Source organism: Pleurodeles waltl, chromosome 7, assembly GCF_031143425.1.
Source record: "Pleurodeles waltl isolate 20211129_DDA chromosome 7, aPleWal1.hap1.20221129, whole genome shotgun sequence".
NCBI lineage: Eukaryota > Metazoa > Chordata > Amphibia > Caudata > Salamandridae > Pleurodeles > Pleurodeles waltl.
Window position 1 is genome coordinate 616,883,958 of NC_090446.1, and position 21,556 is coordinate 616,905,513.

A 21,556-nucleotide genomic window follows, 5' to 3' on the forward strand; every position below is an offset into this window, starting at 1 on the left:
AATACATAAAAGAGCCCTAAGGTGGCACACATCTCTTTCCAGCTTTTGAGTTATAACCATGTTTTTAATAAAATGTATTAAGAGAGCCAAAGATGCTACTACTGTGCACTCACTCAATTCCTCTGTGTACTATTAAACCATTCATGTATTCATCTTGTAAATTCATTTAGAGGTTAGTACCACGACAGCACCAGAGACGTGAAAACATTCACACAACTCTTATTGTTCATAATTTCGAATTGCAAATGTGCATATTTACATATAATAGGAAAGCAGATCAACATTATGCACTACAAAGCCTAGAATGAAGTTCTAATACGTGAGTGTTGTAATTCTGAGGCGACTGAAATAATGGAAAGGGAGCTGTTAAATTAATGTCACCATTGTTGTGTTGTCAATGATTTTCCAGTATTTTAAATGTAGGTTTGTCGTTGGTAAACTTGTAACCAAAGTATAGTAGCCAGGCAGCTTTCTAATAATGATGTAGTAGTTTTAAGCAACTGAAAATCCTATCACCCCTCTCATCAAATATTTAAAAAAAGGCACAGGAGCGCCTTCATCTTCTGAATAAGCATTTGCAATGCAATAGGTCTTGCATTTTCTTGAGTTAGAGCTATTGGCACTGTAAAGCCATAATTTTGTCTTTTGCTTGCATGTTTTGGTGGTCACTGGCAGCTATTGACATCAGAAATCTGTACAGAAATTGGAAAAGAAGGCTGGAAAAGTATTTTATTTTTATTTTAACAGAATGAAAAGTCATGCAAGCATTCTTGCCTCCCACTTCAATGAGCAGAGCTGCCTGAGAAGATTTATGGCCCAAATTAAGAAGATAAGTAATGCCCTGTGTGATGTTGTGAGAGCAGGCAGGGAGGGGCTCTGGAGAGAGAGATAGGAGATGCGAGGCTAAGCAAGTTTCACATCATTGCTTCTAGGTTTAGCAACATTCTGCCAGAAAGGCATATTGTGGTTTTTGTGAGCAGTGAGCTAGACAACTGTGTATTTCTTTTGTAAAATAAGCTTATTTTAGGAGTCAGAGGTAACCGAGGACAGCACTGGGAGGAGATGGGAGGAATGGAATGTTGCAATAAAATGCTGCAGCCACCAGCCTAAAACACCCATAGTGAAAGGGGAGCACCAAATTACAAAAATAGTCAGTCACATAAATAGTGGAACAATGCAGTAGTTGGCCACTGCTCTGAAATAGAAAAAGGAGGGAGAAAAGGCACATCTGACCACTAGAGAGCAAGATGTTTAAAGGACACTGCAACCAACAAATGAAATTGCTTTAAGCCATAAGAAGTATACTAAAAGTATATAAGTGGTCGAACGCTTACGCTCAACCTAAAAACAGCTTTACAAATATAAGCCCTGAGACCATAGCCTTTAGTCCCTAGGCCGCTATCTCTATGGAGATTGCATCCTGGCCCTTTCTTGGGTTTTATCTTATTCCTACTGTGGCAGGGGTGGATGACCCGGGCGTTTTCACATTTCACCAACTACCAGAATCTTCACAATAGACATCAGAATGCAGCTAAATCCCCCAACATCTTCCTCAATGGACAAAATTACACACAACCAAAGAAATGAAGCACAACTGGCACACGAGACTGTGGAACAATCAAGGAGATTTCTCCAACTCTTTTGCTTAAAATTACTTTTTGGGACCCAAAGACACTGCCAATTATGGATAGATGATGAGTAAAGGTTTGCAGTTTCCCCTTTGCCTCATCCATACCCTTGCCCTTTCCACCCAAACAGACTATCCTTTTATTGCTGAGCTTGCTACTGGGGTATGCTGATACTGCTGCCTGAGCAATGATCCTTCCAGTGGGTGTGAAGTAACAATTCAGGATGAAATCATCCTAACCTTCTTTGGCTGGAAATAGCTGTTTGTGGATGAGATAATCAACAGATTATTATATCCAAATAGTGAAATGAGGTCCCCTCCAACCTTCACAGTTCCAGATTCCTTTTTTTCTTTTACAATTTTCACTCATTACAGGGAAAACATTGCTTTGCCAACTACCTAAATCATTGGGATAGTTCTAACAACGTTCAGCGGAAGAAACAATAGAAGGCTTTGAGAAACTTGTTCAAACCATCAATATCTAATGACCAAAATAAGGGCAATGAACTCTGCTTTTCCAGCTCTAGAACTTCATACCCTATTGGGTGCAATCTCATTTCATCTGGGAGCCTGGGAGGCCACAACCAAAACAAAACACTGGGGCTGTCTTGCTGGTGGGAGGGGTCACAGGTTCAAACTTCTAGCACCTTTCTGCCCCTTTCTTCCACCCACCACTCTCATTAAGTCTCTTATAAGCCTATGATAGAAAAATAGAAACTACTGATCCTGGAGGCCATATGTCCCAGGAAGAGGAACATATGTTAATCTCTAGCTTCTCTGCACACCAGTAGAAAGTCTTCCCAACAAGTTTGCCAATTGTCAGGTTTAATCACATCCTGCATATACGGCACCCAGAAGGTTCTTGTGAGATGTCGACCATGAATGATGTCTACATCCACCTTTCTGAGTTTTGCATGTCTTGGATAAGTAAAAAGGGGTCTCTGTTTGGTTGAGAATGGTTGAGTCTTCACCAGTTCATGCAGGCACTTTTGCCAGTATGTGAATGAGTGGCTAGTCAGGGATCACTCATCCAAGCCATAGATGGACTCAGTACTTTGTGCTGTCTCTGTTTTTTTTTTTCTCATAATGTCTGTAAATGTGATGAAGGTCTCTATTGGCGCATTGCAAAAATTATTTTTCATCAGTTCAGTGCTGGACACCCAGTTAGGGATGGCCTCCCCCTCCAGAGATGACTCCAGCCTTTTAGCAGGCTTGGATCCATTTCATGCCTAAACATCTGTCACAACATAGTAGTTTTCATCTCCTCCTCTCTCCTTATCTCAGGCACACAATCAAGCTGCTGAGCACCACACAGACAGCTTTGTACCATAGTGCAAAAGTGTCTTTGAATCTGAAGTCCGATTGCAATAAGGGATTGCAGTGGAGCAGCCTCATACTGTTTGGTATCATTGGACTCAGGATGACAAAGCTGAGCAGTTGGTAATGGTAGCTTTGTCACCCCTGGCCAGGAAGTGCTACTTCTAGGAAGTAGGCATTTCCAGGAATTGGGACTGGTTCTGGTGCCCCCAAAATTAGGCTTCATTCCAGGGGTCCTGGGGAAAGAGCACATCTGCACATTCCCCAGATGACCCATATAAAAACTCAGGCATCCATAATGACAGATCCCTGCCGTTTGGGGCCTGGTGAGATAGATGGGGAAGAGGTTATGACACTTGGCCTCCCAGAGCCAGAGCCTGGCACCCATAAAGATAAATATCTGCATTCCAGCTCCCCAATGCCGACATGGAGGAAATTTAGGGGAGACGTGTGTGGTTCAAAGAAATACCATTCGAACACCCCCGCCACACTTCAAAGGCTTTACTTAGTATAAGTAGGGGTACTCAAAGTCTGCAACTTAGAGTACCACCGACAGATACATGGGACCAGTGCAGCTGGACTGTGTCGGTGCACTGTCAGAGGAATCTGGGTGTCCAGGAGGATTACTGTCCAAAAAAGGGGATCTGCACACCTTTCCTGATTAGAGGCTAGCCTGAGGCTGTTTGCCTGCTGCTGTGTGGCATCCTGAAGTGGCTCTCCAAGAGCAGGCTGGCTGCTCCTGTTCTCTGTGGAGGTCTCAAGGACATTAAAGATCTCCTGAGAGGGTCCTACATTGTGATTTGTACATGTGAAGAGTGGTGCCCTCTGTCTGCGCAGACATCATGCCAGACTCCACCTGGCAGGAGAAGTGTGTGTGCGGACTAGGAACTAAGGGCCAGATGTAGTAAAGGGTTTTCCCCATTCTGTGTCAATGGGAAAATGTGTTCGTACATATGGCCCTAAGTCTGGAGATTGCATGCACCAGATGTGGGGTAGCAACGTACTGCTCACACTACTGGTGTGTGACCCTTCATTGTGGGAATCACTGCACCCCGAGACAGCTTGTGAAGTGAACAGATCACTGTTGCGGGACCCTTCTGGGTGCTCGTTAAGGTCAAGTGAGAGCATTCTCTCATGTGACCCTCATCTGAATGCTCAGTGTGTGCTGTGCCCGTTCATAGGTTGGAACCTTTGGAGCTGTGGGTACAACCCGAGCAGTGCTTTACGTGGCCTAGTTTTGCAGATGGAGCTTGCATCTAGTGTGTTCATCCAGAGACTCATGTATTGATAAGGTCAAAGTGTACTGGACAGAGTACCTCAACCCAGAGGGGTATGAAAACCAAATCCCGAATGGAATCAGAGGATCTGGTGCAGTTCAAGTATTCGTGCACCAGACTAGTGCCTCCTGTCGAGGGGGTGCGATGCTAGGACTTGGTTGAAGAAAGTTGGTGCCATATGGGAACCCCCAGTCTCCAATCTAGAGACAGGGACCTGGTAAGTAGTTGTGTGCAACCTGAAGTGTCGAAGGCTGGTCGAGTCAACATGCCCCAACGGTACCTCTCCATTTCGGAGGGGCTGAATTTGGTTAATATTTTGTAACATTGTATTGTTGGATTGTCTGGAGGGGCTGGGTGCCTCTGAGTCTAATGGTTGGCCCTAGTGTTTTGAAGTCCTCTGAGTGATCCTTCTATTGGGAGCCTGAACGTCTCCTCCTTAATTGTTTATTGGCTGTTGTCCTTCAGGTCTTCCACCTTAACCCTGACAACTGGGGAGTTGTGTCTTAGTTATGAGGGGCTGGGTGCGCTGGGGAAAGTTACTGTAATCTGTGGGTTGCGGTAAGGAAAGGTTAACTGGAGGCTGGTTGGCAGGTGAAGGGTGGGTTGGGACCCAGAGGGTGTGCAAGTGTATGGATATCTACTTGCCAGTTATCAGGGCATTGTATTATGGTGCCAGAAGCAAGTCATACAAGAGTGTATGTGTGCAACCAGCGGCAACTGATACCGGGGCCCGTGCCTAGGCGCGGGGTGGATGTGGATGTGTGCGAGAAAGAGTGAATGCTGCAGCAGCACTGTGGAGTTGCTGGGTACTAAGGCTCTGCCAGGGGGTTCTCATTGACATTTATGCTAAGAACACATTCTAATCGAACTGCGTTACTCATGTGTGTTTGTTGAACTCAATTTTTCTATACATAAAACTCATGTGAAGTCTCTTTTTGGGGGTTGTTCAGCTGGAGTGTTGTTTGAATGTGCTGTGCTGTTGCTTTACACATTGCCTCTGGGATAAGCCTGACTACTCTGAGCCAAGCTACCCAAGGGTGAGCGCAGGCTATCTAGCAGGTGTACTCAACCACCCGGGGCAGGAGTGGCATGTTCCGCCTGGCTGAGCTTTCCCTTAAGCCAACCAGACTGAGCCACCTCCTTCAGTGCCTATTTCAAAAAGGCATTATTTTATGATGCAAAATACTGTCTATCTTTTTTTTTGTAAAAAGGGTTTTACATCAAAAGCCATTGGTGGTTGCACAGAAATGCCTATGCATCGCACATGAAACTCCCACTTTCAGCTAAGTAATACAAAGCACCGCTAGGCGATTTTTTGCACTATTTTCAAGTGAAGTTGAAAAAAATACTGTTACAATCCAGGGTAATAACGATACTTCCTAGTATGTATATGTCCACAGAATGTATTAAGTATTCAACAATAATAAGGAAAATAAAAATACGTAGAGGAAAATTCCTGTACACAATAACCATGAAAAAAAAAAAAACACCATATACATTGAGGCGAGGTTACTGCCAAAAATGATAGTTTGTGGATGACTTCAATAATACCAAATATTTAGAACACTATAAATAATAATGGCATTCCTCACAAGTTAGGTAGTTTTTTAGTCTACATTTATCAAAGAATTTCATTTAGTCTGTAACAGTCTTTGAACCACTCAGGCTTAACACTCAGTCTCTTGGTTGAATGCTCATCAACATTATCTACGTCAGTCACATTATGGTGTTCCATACCTAATAAGTCCGATCTATCAGTCAGTCAGTCGAAGAACTTTATTCGGCAATTGCCATAAAAGTACAAATTTAGATCAGATTTACAAAGGAACAAGCAGACAAAGAAAAGGTAAAACACATCTTACATAGGTTGCCAAAATAAAAAGGATAACAGAATGGTCTGATCCAAGTTCCTTTTTCACAAATATTCCAATGTTCTTATCAAATCGTTTACTAGTTTCGTACAATATAGTACTAAAAACTATTTAAATACCCTAAAATATAATAAAAACCTTTCTTCCTCTGGAATAAAAGCTATCCTAAACCACAATATAAGGTATAAAATGTTGAACATAAGAATAAAATTTGGAAATCGGCATGAAATAAAACTGGTAAATTACAAGGTATTAATACCGATTCCTAATAGCAATAAATGATCTAATAAAATTTTAAACCTGAAAACAAATTTTATCATTTACTAATTTCTGAAAATATATCAAAGCTTCCTTATAATGGATTGGTCTTAAAGTGCGTAGAATAGGTAAAATGAAAGTATTTCTAGGGGAGGCATAAAGAGAACAAAAGAGAAAAAAATGAGAAGTGCTTTGCTTTGACGTGGTATCACAGGGGCAGGGTGGTAAATATTTTTGCCAAGTACACTGCTTGGGAAATGCCACCTTAAAATGGATCAAATTTAGTCTAAAAACAAAAGTCAAGTAAGGTTCAATATATAAAGCTGTGGCAATCTGGGTATAAGAATCTAAAGTCCGATCTATCATTTACTTTTGCTAAATGTGACATGCATCAAACAGTACCTGAGTCTAAGATTGCCACATTTTTTTAGACTCGCTATAAAAAGAGGACCCATTAACTTTGAACGTTCCTTTTCACACAGCCCTAACCTCTTCACCATCAACATATCACTGACTTTCCACCTTCCATCCCTTACGCCCCTCTTAACACCAAAACAGGCTTTATATTTCTTTTGATAAAAAGATCTTCACCAAGCCAGATCTTCATCTGACTGATGTACCATGTTTTGTGCATAATTTCAACCAAGCTGGATTACATTTACTATAAGACTTTCTACCTCTTAATGAAGCAAAAAGTGGCACTAATGGCACACTATGAAGTGTGTTATGATGTGCCCACCATGTTTTCCTTAAAACTGTTTTCATGGAAGTTTTAGTGAAAAGTGAACACTGAGCACAACTCTTCATCAACATGTTTATACTCTCAGCTAATCCATTTGCCTGAGGTGCATAGAGAGTTGTCTTAAAATGTACAATAGACAACTCTTTGAGAAACTCACACATCTCCTGAGAGACAAATTGAACCCCATTGTCTGCAACAAGACACCTGGATACTCCTTCCCCAGAGAATTATTCTTAAACAAATTCTATTGCAGTCTTAGTACTGACCACAGCTACACATTTGGTACTGACCCACTTTGAGGTATACCCCAACAATAACATTGCATAACATTCATCATGAGATATGAATTAAAATGGCCCAGCAGTGTCCAATCTAATTTGGCCAAGGGTTATAACGGAATTTCAACTGGAGTTAGGGGCGCAGTATGTAGTTTTTTGCCTTTGTTATTATTGGCACATTGCTAAAAATCTTTGATTACTTCTTCAACCTCATGATCAATTCTTGGCCACCGATACCATTCACGTAACCTGACTTGGTCACATTCCTGCCTAAATGGCCTTCAATAGCCAGGTTGATTAGTTTGCCTCTTAAGTCCTTCGGATGTATCACTCGGTTCCCCCAGAAAACCTTACCTCCTTCAATGAAAAGCTGGTCCGCAACACAGGAGGAACCCTCCAGAAGTGTTAAGAATAGCTTTATTTTGTGGTCGAACCTTAACAATTGAATCTTTCATGACCAACATGTCCGAATCATTTGTAATAGGATCCTCCCATTCCTTGTGATCCAGTAGTGCTTCACACATCCAACTTACCAGAGCATTTTCACTTCTGTCAACACCTTCATTAGCAGGTGTCCCTGATAAGCAATCAGCAATGCTATTGCCAGCCCCTGGTACATACTCAACCATAAAATTGAAATTAGACAACCTGTCCAGTATCGTTTGATCCTAGGAGATAAGTTCTCCATTTCTCTGTACAAGAAAATCTTTGAAAGAGGACGATGATCAGATTTTACTATAAAAGGTATTCCCCACAAGAAACATTTAAGGTAAAAAATAGTTCAATACACAGCCAATGCCTCTTGCTCTATAACAGAGTATCTTTCCTTCACCACCTTCAATGAGCAAGAAGCAAAAGCTATCACCTTCAACTCTCCATCAACTACTTCTGCTAGCATTGCACCAAGGACTTTGATGCTGGTATCAGTCATAAACACGTGTTTCTTGCAGACATCAAAAAGGCTAAGAGTTGACAACTTTCCAATGCTGCTATTTATATTTCAAAAAGCCTGATAACATTCCTCCATCTAGTCGAATTGTGAATCTTTTTTTAGTAAGGTCCTCAACAGCATAGACACACTAGCAAAACTGCAGATGAATGAAGAACAAAACTCTGCTAATCCCAATAAAGAACACACCAGATTTTTTTGTCTTCTGGCATGGAAGCTCCAACAATGCTGTTCACCAAGTCAATTTTCAGGCTTATCCCTTCTCCTGAAAGATAATGAGCTAAGTCACCATTATCACTCTAAACCTGCATTTCGCCTTCTTCATAACCAAACCTGTCTTCTACAAATGTTCCAAAACCTTATCCAATATTTCATCATGTTCCTGTACATCTCTGCCGTAAACTAAAATGTGATCTTGAAAAAATAACACTTTGGCTAGCCTTCTTCATAACTCTCTGAAAGCATGCTGATGCCTAGGCCAGCCAAAAAGGCATCCTAATGAACCTAAATGCACAAAGAGGAGTCACAATTGATGTCAAAAGTCTGAACTCAGGATGGATTAAAGCCTGGTGGTAAGCAGAGTAAGAATCCATGACACTAAAAACCTTTGCATCCGATATAGGGCTAAAGTTTCTGAGATATTCGGTAATGGTTGTCTGTCAATTCATATGTGTTTATTCAATTTCCTCAAGTCAACACACATCCTAATTTGTTTATATCCAGCCTTCGGAGCCAGTACCTTAGGAGCCAACCACTCCGCACACTCTATCTTTTCTCCTTCAATTTATTGAGTTCCTGTTCCAAGGGACCCAACATCGTGTGAGGAACTCTCCTCACCTTTGACTCACAAGGCACAGCACCATTCTTTAATACAATTTTATGGTCCAAATATTTAGGCAAACCTAGTTGATCACCAAATACTTCTGGAAACTTTGATTAACAATTGCACTTTCTGTTGTGTAATATGAATCAGAACTTTACTCATATCCCTTACATGTCTCCATCCCAAGAGATTGTGTCCCCTTTTTGCCACATAAACTTTTTCCACATCTCACAATCAGAGAATTGAACCTTAATCACAGTACACCCTAAAACATCTATTTTTATGCCAACACACCAAACTGGATTGATATCCGGTGCCAGTAGTGTAATCTTATTGTTCCAGAGCACTGTCTCCCAATTTTTATCACCAGTCATGGTATTGGGTGAAACTGAATCTGCAAGCACTGAAATATTTTTCCCTCCTACAATTATTTCACAATCTGGCATTTCAATAAGATCAACATCAACCATCCCTTCATCCCTCACACTGAACACAAACTTTTTTTCCATTTCCATACAATTCACATCTTGTAACTTTGTTCTTTTACACACTCATGCATAGTGACCTTTTTTCCACATTTACAAGTGGGAAATCTTGCAAAACACCTGGGACTGTTAGAAAGGTGTCCTTCTATCCCACATTGGAAACATTTCATCCCAGAATTCTTAGCATAATTAAGATTCTCTCCTTGAGAAATATTTTCTTGGTTCCAGATTTCTTATCTATCTCTTTACCCCTGGTATCTGAATTTTTCCCACTTTCTCTCTCCAAATTTTGTTCTGACCATTTGATCTCATGAACCGCTTTATCCAATGTCGGAGCACCCTTCCCCTTGTCATCACGAATCTCACGTACCAAAATAGTAGCATTCTTCATGGTTTCTACTATGGCAATAATATCCTTCCACTAAGGATTTTTTGTGAGAAGCTTCTCATGTACTTTAATACTGTTAGTGTAACTAACAATCTGATCTCTGACCAATGAGTCAGTGTGCTGTGCAAAATCAAACGTGCGTGCTAGTGTCTTTAAAGCTGCAGCATACTTGTCAAATCTTTTCCTGTTTTCTTGCACCCACATACAAAATTTGTGTCTTTCTAACACCACGTTGATTTGTGAACAAAATGATTCTCCAGCATCATTAATGACACATCATTTAGTTTATTTGGCTCACCCTCAACTTGTCCCAATGAAATTTCGTCCAGACTTTGAAACACATTTCTGCCTTCAATCCTAAGATTATGCAATACAATAGCTTGTTTGCGCTCAGCAGAAAATTTCTCCAACTAACTTCCCCCACAAACACAATTGCAAGCAAATAGGAATCAAATATTTGTTTCCGTTGCTTCCAGGGTAAGATAGAGTCACTTTTGTCATAGAGATATTGTGGGGACTGGGACATATTAACAACAGACATGGTGCTAAAATGTTTTGATAACAAATTATGTGCGGCCCCACTTCCTATAGTAAATTCTCACTAGCAGTTGCCTCAGTTCACACACTTTTTTATTGCCACCATGTTAAAAAAACAAACCACGCTTTAATTTATATAAAGCATATTCCTGCACATAAGTAAATTCTAAGTAAGGAAATTATTTTCATGATTCCATGAAACATGCCCAAATGTCACTTCAAGGGACACAACCTTACAGTGTACACATTACTCAGGTAACCTTTTGGTGTGCACATCACCGAAATAGGAATAACTTGCAGTACTTTTGTTTCTTCAAGAATGGTGTGCACATCTCTGAACAACTATTATTTTGCAAACTATCATGTGGACTAGGAGTGCTTCCTCTTCCTTCAGAAATGATGTGCACATCACCGGATGATTCTTAAATGAACAAAGTTACAGTGTGTGCATCCATCACCACAGGAACGCAGTCTTAAAAGTTATGGTGGGTGCATCACCGAAATAGAAGTAACACGCAGTACCTTATTTACTTCAAGAATGGTGTGTGCGTCACCGAAGAACTAATGTTTCTCAATTAATGCTGCGCACAGTCTGCACACCTTCTCTGTGAGACGGCAGTGACTTGTGATGCCGGACAGCTGTTGAGCATGAAATGTCTTTCTGTTAGGACGATGAATGGGCCTTGAGCATTATGCCACACCCACAGAACACTAATCAGCCTCAGTGCATATACACCACACAACTGGAAGACTTCTCGTCCACTGCATGCAACCTGCAGCATGTACATAATACGCTGTGTCAGTAGTACACTTCTGTACACCTGCAGGCGTCCCGCACACTGGCTACCATTACATCATCATTCTCTGCATAGACACCTTGACAAACAGACCTCCGAGGCTCGGTTAAGATGAATCAGACACAATCACCCCAAGTACGCTGAGGAAACTGCTCCACCACCGTCAACACCACAGCTCACAGCCTTATCGAGGAATTTTCCTGGTGAGACTCCAACAGTGCAGATAATAGAAATGGTGCCTTTTGATTTCAATATCTAGGTTCTTGAGGAGGTTGATGATCCTTCCAAACCCCTCCTCAGCAGGTCTCTCATCGCCAGTGTAATGATCCAGGATAATCACAACACTTCCAAGTATTTATATATCCCCAGAATGTATTAACTACAACAGACCATCAACCCTTCTAGATGGCTTCTCCGTCAGAGTGTAACTGTCTGAGATTCAAAGCATGGAATCTTCCATCTGTACAGACCTTTGTGTGGTCATTGATGACCCAGGCAACATTCCACTCTTAACAACTAGGCCACAGCAAATACTGTTGTCAGAATATTGTCTGACATAAATATTCTGTTGTAAACATTGGCTAGAAATATCACTCCATTTGGAGTTAATAGAAAATCTATAACCAATGAGCAATATCATTATAAATTATATTTAAGACATGATTTATGCCTGACAATATTTGTAATCATTTTGTATGATGCATCATGACAGACAATGCGGCATCAGCATAGACTTATACACGAACATGTCTGTGTCACTGAGAAATACAAACATCTCTGTTGTAAATGTTTAAAACTGGTAAGGTGACAAAAATAAGACACATACAACCCGAAGTGTTGGGGCATATTTATATTTGTTTTGTGCTGAATTTGCATCATTTTTTTGACAAAGATTTGGTGCAAAACAAACTCAATATTTATACTTTGGCGCTAGACCAGTCTAGTGCCAAATTTATGGAGTTAAAGTCATTTTTGGGACGTGGAAACCTACTTTGTGTCAATGAGATGCAAAGTAGGCGTTCCTGTGCAAAAAGTTACTCTATGGCCTTAGTTCCATATTTATTCCCCGTACTAAAATCACGCACGGGAGGGAGGAGGGGGTCAAAAAATTGAACAAAGCTTGCTTTGCACCATTTTTTATTGTCTGGAATAAGCCCACAGGTGCCCTTCCCAGGCCCCAGGGACACCCACACCAGAGGGACAGCGGAGGATGGGGGAACCCCATCCTAGGTAAGTATAGGTAAGTACAGGTAAGTATTTTTTTTTTAAAGTGCCATTGGGGGCCCTGAAACGAGCCCCCCTACATGGCACTGGGTTCAGTGGCCATGCCCAGGGGACCCTGGTCCCCTGTGCTGGCCATTGGTGTGGTGGGCATGACTCCTGTCTTTTCTAAGACAGGATTCATGTGGTATGGGTTGTTTTGAGCCAGAAAATTACTCTAGGCAGGTTAAAGTCATTTTTTTTTACTCCAACCTGCCTAGTGTCATTTTTTGGTGCAAAACCCCCTTCTTCAATACCACCAGCCCCACCCGACTAACGTCATTTTTTTATGCTACCCTACCCTTTGCACCGGCTTGCACCATTCCATAAATACGGTGCCCGGCTGGTGCACAGAAATGGTGCAAGCCAGTGCTAAACATTTTGGTGCAACACTGCGTTAGTGCAGTTTTGCACCAAAAAGTATACATCAGGGCCTTAGTGTCTCCAATGCCTGGAACAGAACAAAATGTGTTCTGTGTCGCAAAGGAGGAAGAAATGGATGCTTATCTTTTCTATGACCTCCGCGACCAGTGTGATAAGTATAAATTGTTTACGATGATGTTTACCTTATACATCCTCTGCAATATTAAACTGAATGCATCAATTAGGGAGGACACTTGCGATTAAATATGCAACCAAACCCATACCATCTCTGCCATGATATTCTGGAGGCTCTTTAACATGCATCAACCATACACAAAGGGTTTCAGGTGAATTTAGACCAACAACGCAAATGAAACCACAAAAGGAAGGTTTTCTCTTAGCAGCTGAGGGTGAACCAAAGACAACAGTGTAATACAGCCTTCGGCTTTCTCCTGGTTGGATCATTATTTCTGCCTCCAGCCTCAGCACCATCTGTTTCACTAGAGGATGCTCGCCAGCGCTTCTGATTCAGACTTCATGATAGCAGTTAAGGACCCAAGACATCCAATAAACTATTTTAGTGATATCTCCACCCCAAAAAGAGATTATATGAAATGTGAATGTATGAACATGAAAATGATTGTGACAAGGTCGCAGATGGTCAGAGTGTCAGGTGCTGTAGCCTTTGGTTAACAAGATATGAAGGGAACAATGTGAAAAGATGCAGGTGCTCATTGCCATGCTTAGTGATGACTAGCAAATAGAGGCAAAGAAAACCCTACAGCAAGGTAGATTGTCAATAAATTATGCCAGGCTAAGATCCCTAGAATTACCTGAGTAAGAACCAAGGCCAAGATTTACAAAGCCCTTGTGTTGACATTGCGTTGACATTGAATCACACAAGGTGGCTCAAGGCAATGCAGGGGCTATGGTGAGATTTACTATGCCACACAGAATCTCCTTGTGTGACTCTGCATGTCTTAATAAATCTGGAGTAATGTAAGCAGCATAAGTCCTTGCCTTGTGTTATTCTGCCTTAAGAAAGTGCTCCATGGGTGGTGAGTGGGTGTCCCCACACATCCACCCATAGTATTTGGCACACTGGTAGATATGCTAAACGTAGTAAACCTGGGAGTGCGTCAAAATGCTATGCTTTCCCAAGTGAGATGTAACAGGGAGAAATATCATTATTTCTCATTGTTTTTCCTCTTTCTACATGTGCTGCATTCTGCTCACAAAGAAATAGATAAAAAGCCTCATAGGCTTGTTCTTGTGCAAGAAGGTGGTTGTTCCTGCACAAAAACAATGCTGACTGTAACCCAGGCACCAGGGAGCAAGGGTGCCTGCATTAGCACAAGGCCTCACTCAGTGTCCAGCACACGGAGAGAAAAGAAATGTGTCATATCTTAGTAGATATGGTCCATTCCTGCTCTCTACCTGTCAAGCAGCAAAATACAGCAAGTTGTCTTGCTGCATTGCGTTGTGTGATTTGTTAGTAAACCTGCTCACAAATCCCCAGTGATCGAAGCAGGCTCCTACAGCCTGGCTCAAATTTTCAAGCTTTTCTCCATATGTATAAAACCAATTACTAGACATATCATTCAACAAGAGGCGATTATTGTGCAAAGATATAGGCAATACTCTGAAAGATGTAAAAGTGGCATTGATGCTACACTGGGCGCACTCTCAGTAAGAAAGCTCCTAGAAGATGAATGGGCTAAATATAACTTTTGCTTGTGAAGATTTGCATAGATGATCGCTTTGTCAACTTTGCGAAACTTCACCTGCTGGCAACAATTCTTGCAAAATAATGTTTTTTTCACTGAAAAGCTTCATTTATTCAGAGAGGAACGTTTTTGGCATGTATACTTTGTATATGCTTATTCTTTCTGCTATTTGTTGAATTTAGCAAAGATTGGCTAGAACAATATCTACAACTTCGCAGAGCCCTAGTCTACAATCAAAAACTATAGATAATGGGTATTTACCCCTTGCGTGCTCCTGCAACACCCACTTCAGTAGTAATCATATTTAACAGCAACTGTACATTTGCAGTTTCAAAAGAGGTGGTGCCTGAAGAAAGCAACACCACAAACCAATCCTGACTACAATTCCTCTGCATACCATCACTCTTACAGTCTAATTAGAAGCCGTCCACAAAAAGAATGTGCAAATTGCGCACTTGCATGGTGAGCAACAAAACAGTTGAGCAATCTGTACACAATTTTAATTTGTGCATCCTGGAGCTGCCTGCAGTCAGCTTGATGCAAATGGACTCAACCTACTGAGGGGCATATTTAGACTCTGTTTGAACCAGATTTGCGTCATTTTTTTACGCAAATCTGGTGCAAACTTAACTCCATATAGATATGTCTAGTGCCAAAATATTGGAGTTAAAGTCGTTTTTTGCCTGCAGAAAACTACCTTGCATCAATGAGATGCAAGGTAGGCATTCCCAGGCAAAAAATGACTCTAAGGCCCTAGCGCCTTATTTATCCTCCCGTGCAAAAATGCCACACAGAATGAGGAGGGCCTTAATATGGCACCATTATTTAACGCCTGGGTATGGGCAGGCATTAGGGGACCTGTGGGCCTTTTTCCATGGTCAGAGACCATGGAAACAGCCTACAGGTACCCTTCCATGCCGCCCAGGGACACCCGCACCTACATCTGGAGGACACCTAAGGATGGGGGGACCCATCCTAGGTAAGTCCAGGTAAGTATTTAACATTTATTTTTCAAAGTGTAATAGGGGGGCTACATGGCACTGGGCCCAATGGCCATTGGGCTGGGGGGGCATGACTCCTATCTTAACTGAGACAGGAGTCATGTCAATGGGATTTTAACGTAAAAAAATGACGCTAGTCTGGGCAGAGGCATTTTTTTTGCCTCTGCCCGTACTAACGTCATCCTCTGATGCTAAACGCCCTGTTCCCCTTACACCTCCTCCACCCGGCTAGCATCCTTTTCTAGGACGCTAGCCAGACCTTACCGCCGGCTAGCGTCATACCATAAATATGACGCCCGCCTGGCGTCTTGGTATGGCGCTATCTGGCGGTAAACGTTTTGACGCTGAATTGCGTTAGCCCAGTTCAGCATCAAAAAGTATAAATCTTAGTCTGTCACAATTTTTTCATTATAATCACTCAGTTTTCGGACCTTTACGGTGGTGAGTCGTACTACTTGAGTTTCACTCAGGCAATTTCATTGGACTGCACATGTTTATCACCAGTGTCAGCATTTTAAGATAAGGCTGCTATGATGCAGCTAGGGTAAAGGGCACTGGCCTGGTTACATGTGAATCCGTGTGCCCACACTCATATGCACAGGTATATTGGCTGCATATGTGAGACTACTGTTGTGCCCAGCCTGACAGGTGCACAGAAGTAACATGAGTGTGACAATTTAAAATTACAAAGTCAACCTCTGAAAATAACCTCTTTTGATAGGCCTTAACCTTCCTTTTAAGTATTGATAGGTCATCCCTAAGTAGGCCTAATTGCCCATGAATATGGGATGCATGGAATTTAAAAGTAAGACATGTAAAAATGTGTGTTGAACATCTCCTTACAGTAAAATAGCCCCAAAAGCTATGTCCCTATAGCAAGGTTGTCTGCTTCCATAGGGAAACATTGGGCTACACTGTTACATTTAACAAATACTAAATTTGGGATTTGTAGAAACTAGAGAAACAATTCAAGGACTCATTTGGATACGTATTAAAAATTCAATTTAATGGTGAAATTGAATTTTGTCTCACTGTTACGCAACAGGCACTTTAAAAAAGTTACTATTTCACTGCCTAAAGCTTGTAAGTATTCAACTTTCATTTGGCAGCTGGATGGCTCTCCTGTGGTGAGATGTGGATTTTTCCCCTACAGTGGAGAAAGGGAGTAGGGTGTGGCGAAAGCATTTATCTCCTTAGCACGATGACCTGGGAGTAGTGCCCAGTTAGCTGATTACCTTCAAAAGGTCCATCCCAGTCACAGGCACATATGGCTGACACCTGGACCTGCCTCTTCTATTGTCCTTCTAGTCAAGCTGGCTTGAGTCCCAGTAAGAGTAGGAGTTGCCCTAAAAATGGTCTTGAGAAACCACAAAGGAGGGTTTGTCCCATACCATTGCCAAACCTCTGGGCCGGCACAGGAAGCTCTGGCCAGGGGAAGAAGAATTCTGCCATATTGGAGTGTCTCAGAATGCTGTGCTGTTAGGACTGGGGTGTAGGAATGGTGTGTTATCCTAAGATTGACCAGAAGCACCCGACATCTAGAATTTTCCATCCACATTTATAAAGCCCTAATGAAGGGACCTTGTTGTTGAGCTACGGGTGCTTGGAGCACCCGTGGTTCCGACATATAACCCTCAATTACAATTGGTATCCTTTTGGAAGGTAGATTGTCTACTTCCAATTTCTATGTTGGGACTATGGGTGCAATCAACAGTGATTCCTACGTATCTATTCATGTAACATTCCACTTCTTGGGAGAGCAAGCCCCTCAATAAAACAATTAGTTATAAGCAACCAACTCTCAGCCCGGTAGAGCTGAGATCATCAAAATCTTTACAACACATAATCTTATACATAAGGTGCTCCATAGAGGGAAGTAAAACTTGGAAGGGGGCAGTGCCCATCAGTTGCGGCAAAGGTGATGAAACAAGAACTGGAAGTCATAAAGATATTTGTTGCAATTTGCAGATACAAAAAATAACTGCATTATTGCCATTTTATGACCTCAATGCACAGCCAACATTAATTTACCACACACAACTCAGGGTCATTAATATTTTTGACGTATGAACCGCAAAGAAAACAGATTAGGGAACAGAGCCTTCCTCAGGGCAAATTAGAGGTTGCACCTTAAAAATACAAAAGAGGGAGTAATAATGATGTAGCGGTTTGATCCTAAAGAGGTAACCGACCTTGGAGATCTGTGGGCCCCAGATTTTGTTGAAGTTTTGTAAGTGGATCAAACTTTGGGCACGTTTCACTGCACTTACGCATTCAATATTATTTTAATGATAGTCTGATTTTGTTTTAGAAGTGAAGGCTCATCACTTTCAGTTATTCTCGTGAAAGTCATCCATGGTAGCATTAATTGCTACTTCCCTCAAACATAATGATTCCTAAGTCTACTGATAAGTAATTTCTTATTTCTTTAGTGTTGATGGCATATATTTCCACTTAATGGAGGTGAGACTCTTTTTTTGGTTCCATGTCTCACTTTTCTCTGTAGTCAAACTTTTAGGGTGCTTCATGGTCCCTATTGCTGCAGGCTGCAGAAAAAATGAGAGATATGTTTCACCTTTACTGACTTTTAAACATATATGTAGAGATATAATTATTTGCCATTGTACTGATGAAAGACAGATGTATCTGAATCAACTGAGTGTGCATATAAAATATGAGAATATTAGCTGCTTAAGTAAGATGAACCACAAAGAGTCACACATTTAAGTCATTTTGTGTCTCATGTCTCATACAGAATAGAAATAGACTACTACACATATATTATACACATTTTGGCCCTAAAACTGTGTGTTGAGGTGGTTGTCAGGGCTGGGAATTTAGGCCCATATTTATGAAAAAGTGGCGCATTGGAGCTGATGAGCCACTTTTTTTCTGCGCACTCTTACCAGCACCTAACAACACCATGGTTGCAACCATATTTATGATACTGTACACCATGGCGGTCGTTAGCACAATAGACTCAACATTTTTTATGCAATTGTGACGCTTTGCTACACAAGCATCAAAAATGTTGACGTTAGTGTAGCAAAGTGCAAGGAGGTCGAGAGGTTTCTATGGGAGAGTCATTTTAATGCCTACTCTGAGCATGCGTTAAAAATGGCAGCAAGAACGTTGCAGTGAAATCTGGTAAATTTCACTCTGCTATTTTTGAGGGTCTCCTAGCACCAAGATGTCCCCCTTGCATACATTATGCCTGGTGCAACCATGATGTGGTGCAAGAGTTTACAAAGTGGCGCAATGCATGCATTGCACTACTTTGTTAATATGGTGAGTGGAAAAAGCCACTTTAGTGCCACCTTAGCGTCAGAAACATTATGCTATGTCAGTGCTTAATCTCTACCATGTGGGAATCCATACCGAAGTTTGAGGATTGCATAGCATGCAGACAACATGACAGTTGTGTTTGAAAACATTTTGCCAACTAATTGCCTCTCAAAACAGTTGCCAGCAGGATAACACTACACAAAAAACATACCAGATGCATTGGAATCAGCCGAATCTTTCTCTGCTGTTTGCGCCACAGAGGGACACTGGACGAGGATTTCCCAATTGTCCATTAGTGTTTGCTGCTCTCCCAGACCCATTAGCGTAACCACTTCATACAGTGATGAAGGGCTGAGTGGTACAAGTGGGCAGCATAGAACCGATGCTGGGTTGCAGATAATTTGTTATAGTCTGAGAGGTTCTGCTTTTTTTAACCCTGGGATCATGAACACGGTATCTTAGTATTAGGCACTCATTTGAATATTTAGGATTCAATCTACACAGACGAAAAGATGAAAATAAGTAAATGAATACTGTATTATGTCAGATTAACAAGATAGGTCAAGCTGAGGGCCAGCCACGCCTGGCAATTGCTTCATAAGGTATAATTGGGCTTGTAAACATGTTACTAGTCACCTGATTTACTAATGTAATTAATGCTGCTAAAGCTAACCATTCCCTTGTCCTCCTATAGGAATTATACTCCAGTGAAAGAAAATATCCTTGGCCTGCCATGTGTACTTTAAACAATAACCTAAATCACAAGCTCATTGGAGCTGGTGATGTTCAACACACTCATTTATTACAAGCCAGCAATGATGTAATTTATGAATTACACCAAGGGTAATCGTCATGCCCTCATGAAGAAACATAGGAATGTTCTTTGCTTTGAGGCCCATTCTGGCATTCCCGGCACGTACCAAAAGTCAAGGCTTCTCAGAATACCCTAAAGCTAACAAGAACCAGTAACCTCGTGGCCTTAAAACCTGTATTTGAGGCACTCCCTTGACATCACAGGCACTCAGCAAAGAGTAGTTTAGGACTGGCAGGAGTCAGGTAGTAACATGTTGAGAGAACTCAAATGTCAAAATCCTCACTTGAAGGAGTTGGTGAGTGCACCGGGTTCCTAAACTGTATGCAAACTATAAGATACTTGAAATATATTACAAAGATTTATGGGGCAATTATGGAGTGATGCATGCATCTCCAAGTCCAGGCAAAGATTGCTGGGCCATGTAGCTTGTGGGCGATACAGCAGATGAACACTGGTTGATGGAAGGTAGATTTGCAAATGAGGTCTTGCTTCAAGGCATGTGATAATTCAATATAGTTTCCTCACCAGGAGTTATTGAACACCACAGCTGATCCACAGAATAGACTTTACCAAACTTTTGTAGGAGTATGCAGTGATCCCATGGGCGGCCAGTTCCTAAAAAATAGTTTTGAGAACATTCACAAATAGGAAGAGGTCCCTGAGGGATCTTTTCCAGTTTGCTAATAAATTATGATCCCCTTTGAGGTGGTAGTAAAATATTAATGTTTTGCAACCAGGATTCATCCCAAAACATTAATACATACCATAAGGAATCAGTGTTTGAAAGGGACATCTTTAACATGCACTTCCAAACACAGATTCGTAATGGTTTCCTAAACCCATTTAATGACTAAGAAAACATTTTCCTGAATCTTTAAATGGACTAAGTACATTTCAAAATAGGTTTTAATGTTCACAAACCCTCTGATTTACTCAATCAGATAGTTTGTGAATCTGAAACCCTACGTACAGGAGGGCCTTGGCTATTTACATGTTCCCTATGTACATCGAATGGAGAGTTACAACCTACATAAGAAGAAGTAAAGGTTAAAAACACAGAAGAGTTTCTTGCTTGACATTTTTGTCAGAAAGAAATGGCTTTTTCAGATATGCAACCCGTGCCTAGATACATCTTATTAAATTGACTGGTGAACTTCACAACACTTTCTGTACTACTTATGACCATCTGGATGTAAAGGAAATTTGCATTGCATGCCAGCGACCTCTCCACTGATCCTCTTCTTCTGACTGGGTTATAACCCTTTAGAAATCCACCTATTACACTTGTATATACACTTGGCATGTAAACGTTACATATATGATTAGATTATCAGAAGCAGGAGGGGAACAATGAGGACAATGCAGGGAATACCGAAGATGTAAAATTAACTAAGGGAACTAGTCTGGCAAACAATACATTGGAGACAGAACAGTCTCATATCACAATCCCCTCAAGTGATGGAGATAACATAGGCCTCATTATAACAGTGGCGGTAAATGCCGCCTACCTCCACGGCGACGGCCGCCAACATATCGTTGCAGTGGCTACCAACCGTCCACCAAAATATGACCGTAGCCGGAATTCCGCCAGAGGACTGGTGGAATTCCTGCTACGGTCATTGGTGGCGGATGGCGGTAAGGTGGCGCTGCTGCCAGCAGCAGCACCACACCAGTAGAACGCCACCGACCGCATCATGACCCATGATACGGTCTGGCGATGTTCTGCTTGCGGATGCTGCTGCTGCAAGCAGGTAAGT

At 41.6% G+C, this 21,556-nt stretch overlaps 1 protein-coding gene across 1 annotated transcript in view; it reads right to left on the reverse strand.

Moving 5' to 3' along the window:
- The window catches only part of CPLX2 (complexin 2), a 597,501-nt gene that overhangs the window by 562,561 nt on the left and 13,384 nt on the right, over positions 1-21,556 (reverse strand). The gene's annotated exons all lie outside the window — the stretch shown is intronic.